Raw genomic sequence first — 16,101 nt, 5'->3', positions numbered from 1 at the left:
TAAAGATAGAAATACTTATGTATATCATTGGTGAGAATTTCAGATAAGCATATAGAGATGCATTCGTTCCTCTGAACTTCTGCTTTCCTGCTGTCTTCATCCAATCAATCCTACTCCTTTCCATGGCTGGCTTTATGTAAGGACATCACATTGTCAATGGCTACTTTTGATCCTCTCTGGAAAATGGTCCAATGCGCTGTCACTGCATGGCTAATCATCTGGAGGCATCACCCTTGTCAATGGCTGCATCTCATCCTCTTGTGAAAATGCTCCAAATGCTCTGTCACAGCACGGCTAATCATCTAAGGTTCTCGATCATACTGGAATAGGATTCACCCTCCTTTTGCGTCTGTCACTACGCCCAGCACTCGCAAGTTTGAAGTTCGTCACAGTCATTCAATCCCAGAGTCCTACTCGGAATACCACAGACAAGGTTTAGACTTTCCGGACTCTCATGAATGCCGCCATCAATCTAGCTTATACCACGAAGATTCTGATTAAGAGATCCAAGAGATACTCATTCAATCTAAGGTAGAACGGAAGTGGTTGTCAGGCACGCGTTCATAGGGAATGATGATGATTGTCACGTTCATCACATTCAGGTTGAAGTGCGAATGAATATCTTAGAAGTGGAATAAGTTGAATTGAATAGAAAAATAGTAGTACTTTGCATTAATCTTTGAGGAACAGCAGAGCTCCATACCTTAATCTATGGAGTGCAGAAACTCTACTGTTTGAAAATACATAAGTGAAAGGTTCAGGCATGGCCGAATGGCCAGCCCCCATGATCTAAGAACTAAGCGTCCCAAGATGTCTAATACAATAGTAAAAAGTCCTATTTATACTAAACTAGCTACTAGGGTTTACAGAAGTAAGTAATTGATGCATAAATCCACTTCCGGGACCCACTTGGTGTGTGCTTGGGCTGAGCTTGAATGTTACACGTGCAAAGGCTCTTTCTGGAGTTGAACGCCAGGTCGTAACGTATTTCTGGCGTTCAACTCTGGTTTGTGACGTGTTTCTGGCGTTTAACTCCAGACAGCAGCGTAGAACTGGCGTTCAATGCCCTTTAACGTCGTCTAAACTCAGCCAAAGTATGGACTATTATATATTTCTGGAAAGCCCTGGATGTCTACTTTCCAACGCAATTAGAAGCGCGCCATTTTGAGTTCTGTAGCTAAAGAAAATCCACTTTGAGTGAAGGAAGGTCAGAATCCAACAGCATCAGTAGTCCTTCTTCAACCTCTAAATCTGATTTTTGCTCAAGTCCCTCAATTTCAGCCAGAAAATACCTGAAATCACAGAAAAACACACAAACTCATAGTAAAGTCCAGAAATGTCAATTTAACATAAAAACTGATGAAAACATCCCTAAAAGTAACTAGATTCTACTAAAAACATACTAAAAACAATGCCAAAAAGCGTATAAAATATCCACTAATCACAACACCAAACTTAAATTGTTGCTTGACCCCAAGCAACTGAAAATCAAATAGGATAAAAAGAAGAGAATATACTATAAATTTCAAACTATCAATGAAACATAGCTCCAATTAAATGAGCGGGACTTGTAGCTTTTTGCCTCTTGAATAGTTTTGGCATCTCACTTTATCCATTGAAGTTCAGAATGATTGACATCTATAGGAACTCAGAGTTCAGATAGTGTTATTGATTCTCCTAGTTCAGTATGATGATTTTTGAACACAGCTATTTTATGAGTCTTGGCCGTGGCCCTAAGCACTTTGTTTTCCAGTATTACCACCGGATACATAAATGCCACAGACACATAATTGGGTGAACCTTTTCAGATTGTGACTCAGCTTTGCTAAAGTCCCCAATTAGAGGTGTCTAGGGTTCTTAAGCACACTCTTCTTTTGCTTTGGACCTTGACTTTAACCGCTCAGTCTCAAGTTTTCACTTGACACCTACACGCCACAAGCATATGGTTAGGGACAGCTTCGTTTAGCCGCTTAGGCCAGGATTTTATTCCTTTAGGCCCTCCTATCCACTGATGCTCAAAGCCTTGGGATCCTTTTTATTACCCTTGCCTTTTGGTTTTAAGGGTTACTGGCTTTTTGCTCTTGCCTCTTGGTTTTAAGAGCTTTTAGCTTTTTCTGCTTGCTTTTTCTTTTTATATTTTTTTCGCCTATATTTTTTTTTCTGCAAGCTTTGTTCTTTGCTGCTTTTTGTTGCTTCAAGAGTCATTTTTATGATTTTTCAGATTATCAAATAACATGTCTCCTTATCATCATTCTTTCAAGAGCCAACATATTTAACATTCTTTAACAACAACTTCAAAAGACATATGCACTGTTCAAGCATTCATTCAGAAAACAAGAAGCATTGTCACCACATCAATATAATTAAACTAAGTTCAAGGATAAATTCGAAACTCATGTACTTCTTATTCTTTTGAATTAAAATAGTTTTCATTTAAGAGAGGTGATGGATTCATAGGACATTCATAACTTTAAGACAAAGTTACTAAATACTAATGATCATGTAATGAAGACACAAACATGGATAAGCACTTAACAGAGAAAACGAAAAACAGAGAATGTAAGAACAAGGAATGAGTCCACCTTAGTGATGGTGGCGTTTCCTTCTTGAGGAACCAATGATGTCCTTGAGCTCTTCTATGTCTCTTCCTTGTCTTTGTTGCTCCTCCCTCATTGCTTTTTGATCTTCTCTTATTTCATGAAGGATGATGGAGTGCTCTTGATGTTCCACCCTTAGTTGTCCCATGTTGGAACTTACTTCTCCTAGGGAGGTGTTGATTTGCTCCCAATAGTTTTGTGGAGGAAAATGCATTTGAGGCATCTCCGGGATCTCATGGTGATGAGCTTCATGCGTCTCTTGAGATCCATGAATGGGCTCTCTTGCTTGCTCCATCCTTTTCTTAGTGATGGGCTTCTCTTCCTCAATGGGAATGTCTCCTTCTATGAAAGCTCCAGCTGAGTAACATAGATGGCAAATAAGATGAGGAAAAGCTAGCATTGCCCCAGGAGAGGGCTATTCGGCTATTTTGTAGAGTTCAAGGGAGATGACTTCATGAACTTCTACTTCTTCTCCAATCATGATGCTATGGATCATGATGGCCTGATCCACAGTAACTTCAGATCGGTTGCTAGTGGGGATGATGGAGCGTTGGATGAACTCCAACCATCCCCTTGCCACAGGCTTGAGGTCCAGTCTTCTTAATTGAACCGACTTGCCTTTGGAGTCAATCTTCCATTGAGATCCTTCCACACATATGTCCATGAGGACTTGGTCTAACCTTTGATTAAGGTTGACCCTTCTAGTGTAGGGGCGTGCATCTCCTTGCATTATAGGCAAGTTAAACGCCAACCTCACATTTTCCGGACTAAAATCTAAGTATTTCCCCCGAACCATTGTAATATAATTCTTTGGGTTTGGGTTCTTACTTTGATCATGGTTCCTAGTGATCCATGCATTGGCATAGAACTCTTGAACCATTAGGATGCCGACTTGTTGGATGGGGTTTGTTAGAACTTCCCAACCTCTTCTTTGGATTTCATGTCGGATCTCCGGATACTCATTCTTCTTGAGCTTGAAAGGGACCTCGGGGATCACCTTCTTCTTGACCACAACATCATAAAAGTGGTCTTGATGAGCTTTGGAGATGAATCTTTCCATCTCCCATGACTCGGAGGTGGAAGCTTTTGTCTTCCCTTTCCCTTTTCTAGAGGATTCTCCGGTCTTAGGTGCCATCAATGGTAATGGAAAAACAAAAAGCTTATGCTTTTACCACACCAAACTTAGAATATTGCTCACCCTCGAGCAAGAGAAGAAAGAATAGAAGAAGAAGAAATGAAGGAGAGGGAGAAGGGGTTGTGTTTCGGCCAAGAAGGGGAAGAGAGGGTTGTGTTGTGTGAAAATGAAGAAGAATGGAGGGCTTTATATAGGGAAGGGAGGGGGTAAGGTTCGGCCATAAGGGTGGGTTTTGGGTGGGGAAGTGATTTTAAATTTTGAAGGTAGGTGGAGTTTATGAGGTAGGTTTATGGGGAAGAGTGGATGGATATGAGTGGTGAAGTGGTGATAGGGAAGGGAGATTGAGGTGATTGGTGAAGAGTTTTGGGGAAGAGTGTTTATGGGATTGTGTGAAAGAGGGGTGAGAAGAAGTGAGTGGAGGTAGGTGGGGATCCTGTGGGGTCCACAGATCCTGAGGTGATCCTGTGGGGTCCACAGATCCTGAGGTGTTCAAGGATTTACAACCTTGCACCAACTTAGGCATGCAAAATGCCCTTGCACACAACTCTGGGCGTTCAGCGCCAGATTGATGCTTGTTCTGGGCGTTGAACACCCATTTGTTGCCCATTTCTGGCGTTGAACGCCAGAACTATGCCTGTTCTGGGCGTTCAGCGCCAGCTCTTCTCCAGGGTGCAATTCTGGCGTTCAAACGCCCAGATGCTGCCCATTTTGGGCGTTCAGTGCCAGAACCATGCTCTGTTCTGGCGTTGAACGCCAGCCAGATGCTTCTTACTGGCGTTTAAATGCCAGTGAGATCTTCCTCCAGGGTGTGATTTTTCTTCTGCTGTTTTTGTTTCCGTTCTCAATTTTATTTATTTATTTTGTGACTCCACATGATCATGTACCTATAAAGACATATAACTAATAAAAATATAGTTAAATAAAAATTGGGATGCCTCCCAACAAGCGCTTCTTTAATGTCAATAGCTTGACAGTGGGCTTTCATGGAGCCTCACAGATGTTCAGAGCATTGTTGAGACTCCCCAACACCAAACTTAGAGTTTGGACATGGGAGTTCAACACCAAACTTAGAGTTTGGTTGTGGTCTCCCAACACCAAACTTAGAGTTTGACTATGGGGGCTCTGGTTGACTCTGCAGTGAGAGAAGCTTTTTATGCTTCCTCTCCATGTTTACAGAAGGATGACCTCGAGTTTTAAACACAAGGGAGTCCTCATCCAATTGAAGGACTAGTTCACCTCTGTCAATATCAATCACAGCTCTTGTTGTGGCTAGGAAGGGTCTTCCAAGGATGATGGATTCATCATCATTCTTCCTAGTATCCAGGACTATGAAATCAGCAGGGATGTAAAGGCCTTCAACCTTTACTAACACGTCCTCTACTTGTCTATAAGCCTGTTTTCTTGAATTGTCTGCCATCTCTAATGAGATTTTAGCAGCTTGCACCCCATAGATTCCCAGTTTCTCTATTACAGAGAGGGGCATGAGGTTTATCCCTGACCCAAGGTGACATAGAGCCTTTTCAAAGGTCATGGTGCCTATGGTACAAGGTATTAAGAACTTTCCAGGATCCTGTTTCTTCTGAGGCAATGTCAGTTGATCCAGATCACTTAGTTTATTAGTGAACAAGGGAGGTTCATCTTCCCAAGTCTCAATACCAAATAATTTGGCATTCAGCTTCATGATTGCACCAAGGTACTTGGTAACTTGCTCTTCAGTAACATCCTCATTCTCTTCAGAAGAGGAATACTCATCAGAGCTCATGAATGGCATAAGGAGGTTTAATGGAATCTCTATGGTCTCTAAATGAGCCTCAGATTCCTTTGGTTCCTCAGAGGGAAACTCCTTATTGATCACTGGACGTCCCAGGAGGTCTTCCTCACTGGGATTCATGTCCTCAACCTCCCTTACTGGTTCGGCCATGGTAATTAATTCAATGTCCTTGCACTTTCCTTTTGGATTTTCTTCTGTATTGCTTGGAAGAGTACTAAGAGGGATTTCAGTGATCCTTTTACTCAGCTGGCCCACTTGTGCTTCCAAATTTCTAATGGAGGACCTTGTTTCATTCATGAAACTCACAGTGGCCTTAGATAGATCAGAGACTAAGTTTGCTAAATTAGAGGTATTTTGTTCAGAGTTCTCTGTCTGTGGCTGAGTGGATGATGGAAAAGGTTTACTATTGTTAAACCTATTTCTTCCACCATTATTAAAGCCTTGTTGAGGCTTTTGTTGATCCTTCCATGAGAAATTTGGGTGATTTCTCCATGAGAGGTTATAGGTGTTTCCATAAGGTTCACCCATATAATTTACCTCTGCTATTGCAGGGTTCTCAGGATCATAAGCTTCTTCTTCAGAAGATGCCTCTTGAGTACTGTTGGATGCAGCTTGCATTCCATTCAGACTCTTGAGAAATCATATTGACTTGCTGAGTCAATATTTTATTCTGAGCCAGTATGGCATTCAGAGTATCAATTTCAAGAACTCTCTTCTTCATAGGCATCCCATTACTCACAGGATTCCTCTCAGAAGTGTACATGAACTGGTTATTAGCAACCATGTCAATGAATTCTTGAGCTTCTGCAGGCATTTTCTTTAGGTGAATGGATCCACCTGCAGAGGTGTCCAATGACATTTTAGCTAATTCATACAGACCATCATAGAATATGTCCAGGATGGTCCATTCTGAAAGCATGTCAGAAGGACACTTTTTGGTCAGTTCTTTGTATCTCTCCCAAGCTTCATAGAGGGATTCACCTTCTTTCTGTCTGAAGGTCTGAACATCCACTCTAAGCTTACTCAGATTTTGAGGAGGAAAGAACTTGGCTAAGAAAGCCTTGACCAGCTTATCCCAAGAGTTCAGGCTATCCTTAGGTTGAGAGTCCAACCATACTCTAGCTCTGTCTCTTACAGCAAAAGGGAAAAGCATGAGCCTGTAGACTTCAGGATCTACTCCATTAGTCTTAACAGTATCACATATCTGCAAGAATTCAGTTAAGAATTGAAAAGGATCTTCATATGGAAGTCCATGAAACTTGCAGTTCTGCTGCATCAGAGAAACTAATTGAGGTTTCAGCTCAAAATTGTTTGCTCCAATGGCAGGAATGGAGATGCTTCTTCCATGTAAATTGGAATTAGGTGCAGTAAAGTCACCAAGCATCCTCCTTGCATTATTATTATTATTTTCGGCTGCCATCTCCTCTTCTTGTTCGAAAATTTCTGAAAGGTGCTTGCTGGATTGTTGTAATTTAGCTTCTCTTAGTTTCTTCTTCGGAGTCCTTTCAGGTTCTGGATCTGCTTCAACAAGAATGTTCTTGTCCTTGCTCCTTCTCATATAAAAAAGAGGGAACAGAAAAATAATAATAATAATAATAGGGATCCTTTTTACCACAGGTATAGAGGTTCCCCTGTGTGAGTAGAAGAAGAGAAGAAGAAAAGAATGTAATGTAAAGAAAGAAACACAAGGTTGAGGAGAGCAGAGAGAAGGAGAATTTTCGAAAATTATTTTTGAAAAAGAGTTAGTGATTTTTGAAAATAGTTTTTGAAAAAGGTTAGTAATTTTCGAAAATTAAAATCAAAAATTAAAATAATTAGTTAATTAAAAAGAAATTTTTGAAAAAGAGGGAGATATTTTCAAAAATTAGAGAGAGAGAGTTAGTTAGGTAGTTTTGAAAAAGATAAGAAACAAACAAAAAGTTAGTTAGTTAGTTGAAACAAATTTTGAAAATCAATTTTGAAAAGATAAGAAGATAAGAAGTTAGAAGGGATATTTTAAAATCAAATTTTTGAAAAAAATATGATTTTGAAAAGGATAAGATAAAAAGATATTTTTGAAAAGATATGATTGAAATTAGTTTTGAAAAAGATTTGATTTTTTAAAATCACAATTAATGACTTGATTCATAAGAAATCACAAGATATGATTCTAGAACTCAAAGTTTGAATCTTTCTTAACAAGTAAGTAACAAACTTGAAATTTTTGAATCAAAACATTAATTGATGATGATATTTTCGAAAATTATGTGATAAAGTTAAGAAAAAAATTTTTGAAAAAAATTTTTATAATTTTCGAAAATAAATAAGAAAAATGAAAAAGATTTTATTTTTGAAAAAGATTTTGAAAAAGATAAGATTTTTAAATTGAAAATTTGATTTGACTCATAAAAAATAACTAGATTTTAAAAATTTTTGAAAAAGTCAAATCTAATTTTCGAAATTTATGAGTGAAAAAGGGAAAGATATTTTTTTGATTTTTGAATTTTTAATGATGAGAGAGAAAAAATTAAAACATCATTTTCATGTTTTTCTCTTTTCTTTTTGGATCAAAACAAGGAATGCATGCAAGAACACTATGAATGTCAAGATGAACACCAAGAACACTTTGAAGATCAAGATGAACATCAAGACTTATTTTTGAAAATTTTTATATGCAAAGAAAATATGCAAGACACTAAACTTAGAAATCTTTCATGTTTAGACTCTATGGATGCAAAAATGCATATGAAAAACAAGAAAAGACACAAAACAAGAAAACATCAAGATCAAACAAGAAGACTTACCAAGAACACTTGAAGATCATGAAGAACACCATGAATGCATGATTTTTTCGAAAAAATTTATGCAAGATGAATATGCAATTGACACCAAACTTAAAAATTGACTCAAGACTCAAACAAGAAACATGAAAAATATTTTTGATTTTTATGATTTTCTAATTTTTTTTGTATTTTTCGAAAATTATTTGAAAAAGAAAAATAAGGATTCCAAAATTTTTAATATGAATTCCAGGAATCTAGCATTCTTATTCTAAAGCTCCAATCTGAGGGTTAGGCATGGCTTAATAGCCAGCCAAGCTTTAGTATGTAACATCAGAATATACTGCTCATTACTTATCAAATTAACTTGCCCCTATGCTGATGGTTGGAAGCCCCTATCCAAAAGAATTAGACATGGCTTTACAGCCAGCCAGGCTCCAACATGCTTCATGAAACTCTAGAATTCATTCTTAAAAAATTTAGAATAATTTTCGAAAACAGATGAGAAATTTTTGAAAGATTTTTTTTTTTGAAAAATTTTTTTGAAAACTTTTTGAAAACAAAATAAGAAGAAAATTACCCAATCTAAGCAACAAAATGAACCGTCAGTTGTCCAAACTCGAACAATCCCCGGCAACGGCGCCAAAAACATGGTGCACGAAATTGTGATCTCAGGCAACGGCGCCAAAAACTCTGTACGCACATCTTAATAAATTGTTTTTCATTCACAACTTCGATACAACTAACCAGCAAGTGCATTGGGTCATCCAAGTAATAAACCTTACGTGAGTAAGGGTCGATCCCACGGAGATTGTTGGTATGAAGCAAGCTATGGTCACCTTGTAAATCTCAGTCAGGCGGATATAAAATAGTTATCGAGTTTTCAAAAATAAATAATAAAATAAAGATAGAAATACTTCTGTATATCATTGGTGAGAATTTCAAATAAGCATATAGAGATGTATTCGTTCCTCTGAACTTCTGCTTTCCTGCTGTCTTCAATCAATCAATCCTACTCCTTTCCATGGCTGGCTTTATGTAAGGACATCACCATTGTCAATGGCTACTTTTGATCCTCTCTGGAAAATGGTTCGATGCGCTGTCACTGCATGGCTAATCGTCTGGAGGCATCACCCTTGCCAATGGCTGCATCCCATCCTTTTGTGAAAATGCTCCAAATGCTCTGTCACAGCACGGCTAATCATCTGAGGTTCTCGATCATACTGGAATAGGATTCACCCTCCTTTTGTGTCTGTCACTATGCCCAGCACTCGCGAGTTTGAAGTTCGTCACAGTCATTCAATCCCAGAGTCCTACTCGGAATACCACAGACAAGGTTTAGACTTTTTGGACTCTCATGAATGCCGTCATCAATCTAGCTTATACCACGAAGATTCTGATTAAGAGATCCAAGAGATACTCATTCAATCTAAGGTAGAACGGAAGTGGTTGTCAGGCACACGTTCATAGGGAATGATGATGATTGCACGTTCATCACATTCAGGTTGAAGTTAGAATGAATATCTTAGAAGTGGAATAAGTTGAATTGAATAGAAAAACAGTAGTACTTTGCATTAATCTTTGAGGAACAGCAGAGCTCCACACCTTAATCTATAGAGTGCAGAAACTCTACCGTTTGAAAATACATAAGTGAAAGGTTCAGGCATGGCCGAATGGCCAGCCCCCATGATCTAAGAACTAAGCATCCCAAGATGTCTAATACAATAGTAAAAAGTCCTATTTATACGAAACTAGCTACTAGGGTTTACAGAAGTAAGTAATTGATGCATAAATCCACTTCCGGGGCCCACTTGGTGTGTGCTTGGGCTGAGCTTGAATGTTACACGTACAGAGGCTCTTTCTGGAGTTGAACGCCAGGTTGTAACGTATTTCTGGCGTTCAACTCTGGTTTGTGACGTGTTTCTGGCGTTTAACTCCAGACAACAGCGTAGAACTGGCGTTCAACGCCCTTTTACGTCGTCTAAACTCAGCCAAAGTATAGACTATTATATATTGCTGGAAAGCCCTGGATGTCTATTTTCCAATGCAATTGGAAGCGTGCCATTTTGATTCTGTAGCTCCAGAAAATCCACTTTGAGTGCAGAGAGGTCAGAATCCAACAGCATCAGCAGTCCTTCTTCAACCTCTGAATCTGATTTTTACTCAAGTCCCTCAATTTTAGCCAGAAAATACCTGAAATCACAGAAAAACACACAAACTCATAGTAAAGTCCAGAAATGTGAATTTAACATAAAAACTGATGAAAACATCCCTAAAAGTAACTAGATTCTACTAAAAACATACTAAAAACAATGCTAAAAAGCATATAAATTATCCGCTCATCAATCCTCATTCTCTTCAGAAGAGGAATACTCATCAGAGCTCATGAATGGCATAAGGAGGTTTAATGGAATCTCTATGGTCTCTAAATGAGCCTCAGATTCCTTTGGTTCCTCAGAGGGAAACTCCTTATTGATCACTGGACGTCCCAGGAGGTCTTCCTCACTGGGATTCACGTCCTCAACCTCCCTTACTTGTTCGGCCATGGTAATTAATTCAATGACCTTGCACTCTTCTTTTGGATTTTCCTCTGTATTGCTTGGGAGAGTACTAGGAGGGATTTCAGTGATCCTTTTACTCAGCTGGCCCACTTGTGCTTCCAAATTTCTAATGGAGGACCTTGTTTCATTCATGAAACTCACAGTGGCCTTAGATAGATCAGAGACTAAGTTTGCTAAATTAGAGGTATTTTGTTCAGAGTTCTCTGTCTGTTGCTGAGTGGATGATGGAAAAGGCTTGCTATTGCTAAACCTGTTTCTTCCACCATTATTAAAGCCTTGTTGAGGCTTTTGATCCTTCCATGAGAGATTTGGGTGATTTCTCCATGAGGGGTTATAGGTGTTTCCATAAGGTTCACCCATGTAATTCACCTCTGCTATTGTAGGGTTTTCAGGATCATAAGCTTCTTCTTCAGAAGATGCCTCTTGAGTACTGTTGGATGCAGCTTGCATTCCATTCAGACTCTGAGAAATCATATTGACTTGCTGAGTCAATATTTTATTCTGAGCCAATATGGCATTCAGAGTATCAATTTCAAGAACTCTCTTCTTCTGAGGCGTCCTATTACTCACAGGATTCCTCTCAGAGGTGTACATGAACTGGTTATTAGCAACCATGTCAATGAGTTCTTGAGCTTCTGCAGGCGTTTTCTTTAGGTGAATGGATCCACCTGCAGAAGTATCCAATGACATCTTAGCTAATTCAGACAGACCATCATAGAATATTTCCAGGATGGTCCATTCTGAAAGCATGTCAGAAGGACACTTTTTGGTCAGTTCTTTGTATCTCTCCCAAGCTTCATAGAGGGATTCACCTTCTTTCTGTCTGAAGTTCTGAACATCCACTCTAAGCTTACTCAGCTTTTGAGGAGGAAAGAACTTGGCTAAGAAAGCCTTGACCAGCTTATCCCAAGAGTTCAGGCTATCCTTAGGTTGAGAGTCCAACCATACTCTAGCTCTGTCTCTTACAGCAAAAGGGAAAAGCATGAGCCTGTAGACTTCAGGATCTACTCCATTAGTCTTAACAGTATCACATATCTGCAAGAATTCAGTTAAGAATTGAAAAGGATCTTCAGATGGAAGTCCATGAAACTTGCAGTTCTGCTGCATCAGAGAAACTAATTGAGGTTTCAGCTCAAAATTGTTTGCTCCAATGGCAGGAATGGAGATGCTTCTTCCATGTAAATTGGAATTAGGTGCAGTAAAGTCACCAAGCATCCTCCTTGCATTATTATTATTATTTTCGGCTGCCATATCCTCTCCTTGTTCGAAAATTTCTGAAAGGTGCTTGCTGGATTGTTGTAATTTAGCTTCTCTTAGTTTTCTCTTCAGAGTCCTTTCAGGTTCTGGATCTGCTTCAACAAGAATGTTCTTGTCCTTGCTCCTGCTCATATGAAAAAGAGGGACAGAAAAATAATAATAATAATAGGGATCCTTTTTACCTAAGTATAGAGGTCCCTGTGTGAGTAGAAGAAAAGAAGAGTAATGTAAAGAAAGAAACACAAGGGTGAGGAGAGCAGAGATATGAGATGAGAGAGAAAAGGAATTTTTTGAAAATTATTTTTTTAAAAAGAGTTAGTGATTTTCGAAAATGGTTTTGAAAAAGGTTAGTAATTTTTCGAAAATTAAAATCAAAAATTAAAATAATTAGTTAATTAAAAAGAAATTTTGAAAAAGAGGGAAGATATTTTCGAAAATTAGAGAGAGAGGGAGTTAGTTAGGTAGTTTTGAAAAAGATAAGAAACAAACAAAAAGTTAGTTAGTTAGTTGAAACAAATTTGAAAATCAATTTTGAAAAGATAAGAAGATAAGAAGTTAGAAAGGATATTTTAAAATCAAATTTTGAAAAAGATAAGATAAAGAGATATTTTTGAAAAGATATGATTGAAATTAGTTTTGAAAAAGATTTGATTTTTTAAAATCACAATTAATGACTTGATTCACAAGAAATCACAAGATATGATTCTAGAACTAAAAGTTTGAATCTTTCTTAACAAGTAAGTAACAAACTTGAAATTTTTGAACCAAAACATTAATTGATAATGTTATTTTCGAAAATTATGATATAAAATTAAGAAAAAGATTTTTGAAAATTATTTTTAAAATTTTTGAAAATAAATAAGAAAAATAAAAAAGATTTGATTTTTGAAAAAGATTCTGAAAAAGATAGGATTTTCAAATTGAAAAATTGATTTGACTCATAAGAAACAACTCGATTTTAAAAATTTTAAAAAAGTCAATTCAAATTTTCGAATTTGATGAGAAGAAAAAGGGAAAGATATTTTTTTTATTTTTGAATTTTTAATGATGAAAGAGAAAAAAATTAAAACATCATTTTTCATGTTTTTCTCTTTTCTTTTTGGATCAAAACAAGGAATGCATGCAAGAACACTATGAATATCAAGATGAACACCAAGAACACTTTGAAGATCAAGATGAACATCAAGACTTATTTTTGAAAATTTTTATATGCAAAGAAAACATGCAAGACACCAAACTTAGAAATCTTTCATGTTTAGACTCTATGGATGCAAAAATGCATATGAAAAACAAGAAAAGACACAAAACAAGAAAACATCAAGATTAAACAAGAAGACTTACCAAGAACAACTTGAAGATCATGAAGAACACTATGAATGCATGATTTTTTCGAAAAATGCAAGATGAACATGCAATTGACACCAAACTTGAAATTGACTCAAGACTCAAATAAGAAACACAAAATATTTTTGATTTTTTTTTTTATTTTCTAATTTTTTTTGGTTTTTTTTTCAAAAATTATATGAAAAAGAAAAATAAGGATTCCAAAATTTTTAATATGAATTCCAGGAATCTTGTACTCTTAGTTTAAAGCTCCAATCTAAGGGTTAGGCATGGCTTACTAGCCAGCCAAGCTTTAGAAGATATTGATACTTTTCATGTATAGAGCAACTAAGTGTGTGAGAATCAACAAGCTCTTGTGATGATAAGTTGAAACCCCAGTCCAAAAGATTAGATATGGCTTACAGCCAGCCAGGATTCAACAAATCATCATGAAACACTAGAATTCATTCTTAAAAATTCTAAAGAAAAATATATTTTTGAAAAGATTTATTTTTAAATTTTTTTTCAAAAACAAGGGAAAATTTTTGAAAGATTTTAGAAATTTTTTTGAAAATAAAACAAAAAAAATTACCTAATCTGAGCAACAAGATGAACCGTCAGTTGTCCAAACTCGAACAATCCCCGGCAACGGCGCCAAAAACTTGGTGCACAAAATTGTCATCTCAGGTAATGGCGCCAGAAACTCTGTACGCACGTCTTAATAAATTATTTTTCATTCACAACTTCGATACAACTAACCAGCAAGTGCACTGGGTCGTCCAAGTAATAAACCTTACGTGAGTAAGGGTCGATCCCACGGAGATTGTTGGTATGAAGCAAGCTATGGTCACCTTGTAAATCTCAGTCAGGCGGATATAAAATAGTTATGGAGTTTTCGAAAATAATTAATAAAATAAGGATAGAAATACTTATGTATATCATTGGTGAGAATTTTAGATAAGTGTATAGAGATGCTTTTGTTCCTCTGAACCTTTGCTTTCCTGCTGTCTTCATCCAATCAGTCTTACTCCTTTCCATGGCTGGCTTTATGTAAGGACATCACCGTTGTCAATGGCTACTTTTAATCCTCTCTGGAAAATGGTCCGATGCGCTGTCACTGCATGGCTAATCGTCTGGAGGTTCTCGATCATACTGGAATAGGATTCACCATCCTTTTGCGTCTGTCACTACGCCCAGAACTCGCGAGTTTGAAGCTCGTCACAGCCATCCCTTCCCGGATCCTACTCGGAATACCACAGACAAGGTTTAGACTTTCCGGATCTCAAGAACGGTCATCCATGGGTTCTAACTTATACCACGAAGATTCTGATTAAGAAATCCAAGAGATACTCATTCAATCGAAGGTAGAACGAAAGTGGTTGTCAGGCACACGTTCATAGGGAATGATGATGAGTGTCACGATCATCACATTCATGTTGAAGTGCGAATGAATATCTTAGAAGCGGAATAAGTTGAATTGAATAGAAAAACAGTAGTACTTTGTATTAATTCATGAGGAACAGCAGAGCTCCACACCTTAATCTATGGTGTGTAGAAACTCTACCGTTGAAAATACATAAGTGATGAAGGTTCAGGCATGGCCGAATGGCCACCCCCCCCCCCTAAAGGTCTAAGATAGCATAAAACTAATCCAAGATGATTCGAAGATGTAAATACAATAGTAAAAAGTCCTATTTATACTAGACTAGCTACTAGGGTTTACAGAAGTAAGTAATTGATGCAGAAATCCACTTCCGGGCCCACTTGGTGTGTGCTTGGGCTGAGCTTGAAGTTTACACGTGGAGAGGTCATTCTTGGAGTTGAACACCAGTTTGTAACATGTTTCTGGCGTTGAACTCCACTTTGCAACATGTTTCTGGCGCTGAACGCCAGACTGCAACATGAAACTGGCGTTCAACGCCAGTTTGTGTCATCTAAACTCGGGCAAAGTATAGACTATTATATATTTCTGGAAAGCCCTGGATGTCTACTTTCCAAAGCAATTGGAAGCGCGCTATTTGGAGTTCTGTAGCTCCAGAAAATCTACTTTGAGTGCAGGGAGGTCAGAATCCATCAGCATCTGCAGTCCTTCTTCAACCTCTGAATCTGATTTTTGCTCAGGTCCCTTAATTTCAGCCAGAAAATACCTGAAATCATAGAAAAACACACAAAATCATAGTAAAGTCCAGAAATGTGATTTTTAATTAAAACTAATAAAAATATAATGAAAACTAATTAAATCATACTAAAAACATACTAAAAACAATGCCAAAAAGCGTATAAATTATCCACTCATCACAACACCAAACTTAAATTGTTGCTTGTCCCCAAGCAACTGAAAATCAAATAGGATAAAAAGAAGAGAATATACTATACATTCCAAAATATCAATGAAACTTAGCCCCAATCAGATGAGCGGGACTTGTAGCTTTTTGCCTCTTGAATAGTTTTGGCATCTCACTTTATCCATTGAAGTTCAGAATGATTGGCATCTATAGGAACTCAGAGTTCAGATAGTGTTATTGATTCTCCTAGTTCAGTATGTTGATTCTTGAACACAGCTACTTTATGAGTCTTGGCCTTGGCCCTAAGCACTTTGTTTTCCAGTATTACCACCGGATACATAAATGCCACAGACACATAACTGGGTGAACCTTTTCAGATTGTGACTCAGCTTTGCTAAAGTCTCCAATTAGAG

The 16,101-nt window shown here is 37.5% G+C and overlaps 2 non-coding genes across 2 annotated transcripts; both read left to right on the top strand.

The window, feature by feature from the left end:
- The first annotated feature begins 6,416 nt into the window (after window positions 1–6,416).
- LOC112760381 (small nucleolar RNA R71) lies at window positions 6,417–6,524 on the top strand. Its single transcript, XR_003180824.1, has one exon. It is a non-coding gene; the product is annotated as a small nucleolar RNA R71 (small nucleolar RNA).
- Window positions 6,525–11,567: 5,043 nt separating this feature from the next.
- On the top strand, window positions 11,568–11,675 carry LOC112760186 (small nucleolar RNA R71). Its single transcript, XR_003180638.1, has one exon. It is a non-coding gene; the product is annotated as a small nucleolar RNA R71 (small nucleolar RNA).
- The last annotated feature ends 4,426 nt before the right edge of the window (window positions 11,676–16,101 follow it).

This window comes from Arachis hypogaea, chromosome 16 (assembly GCF_003086295.3).
Source record: "Arachis hypogaea cultivar Tifrunner chromosome 16, arahy.Tifrunner.gnm2.J5K5, whole genome shotgun sequence".
Classification (NCBI taxonomy): Eukaryota; Viridiplantae; Streptophyta; class Magnoliopsida; order Fabales; family Fabaceae; genus Arachis; species Arachis hypogaea.
The sequence above is the reverse complement of the archived record's forward strand: the minus strand, read 5'-3'. Positions and strand labels throughout refer to the sequence as shown.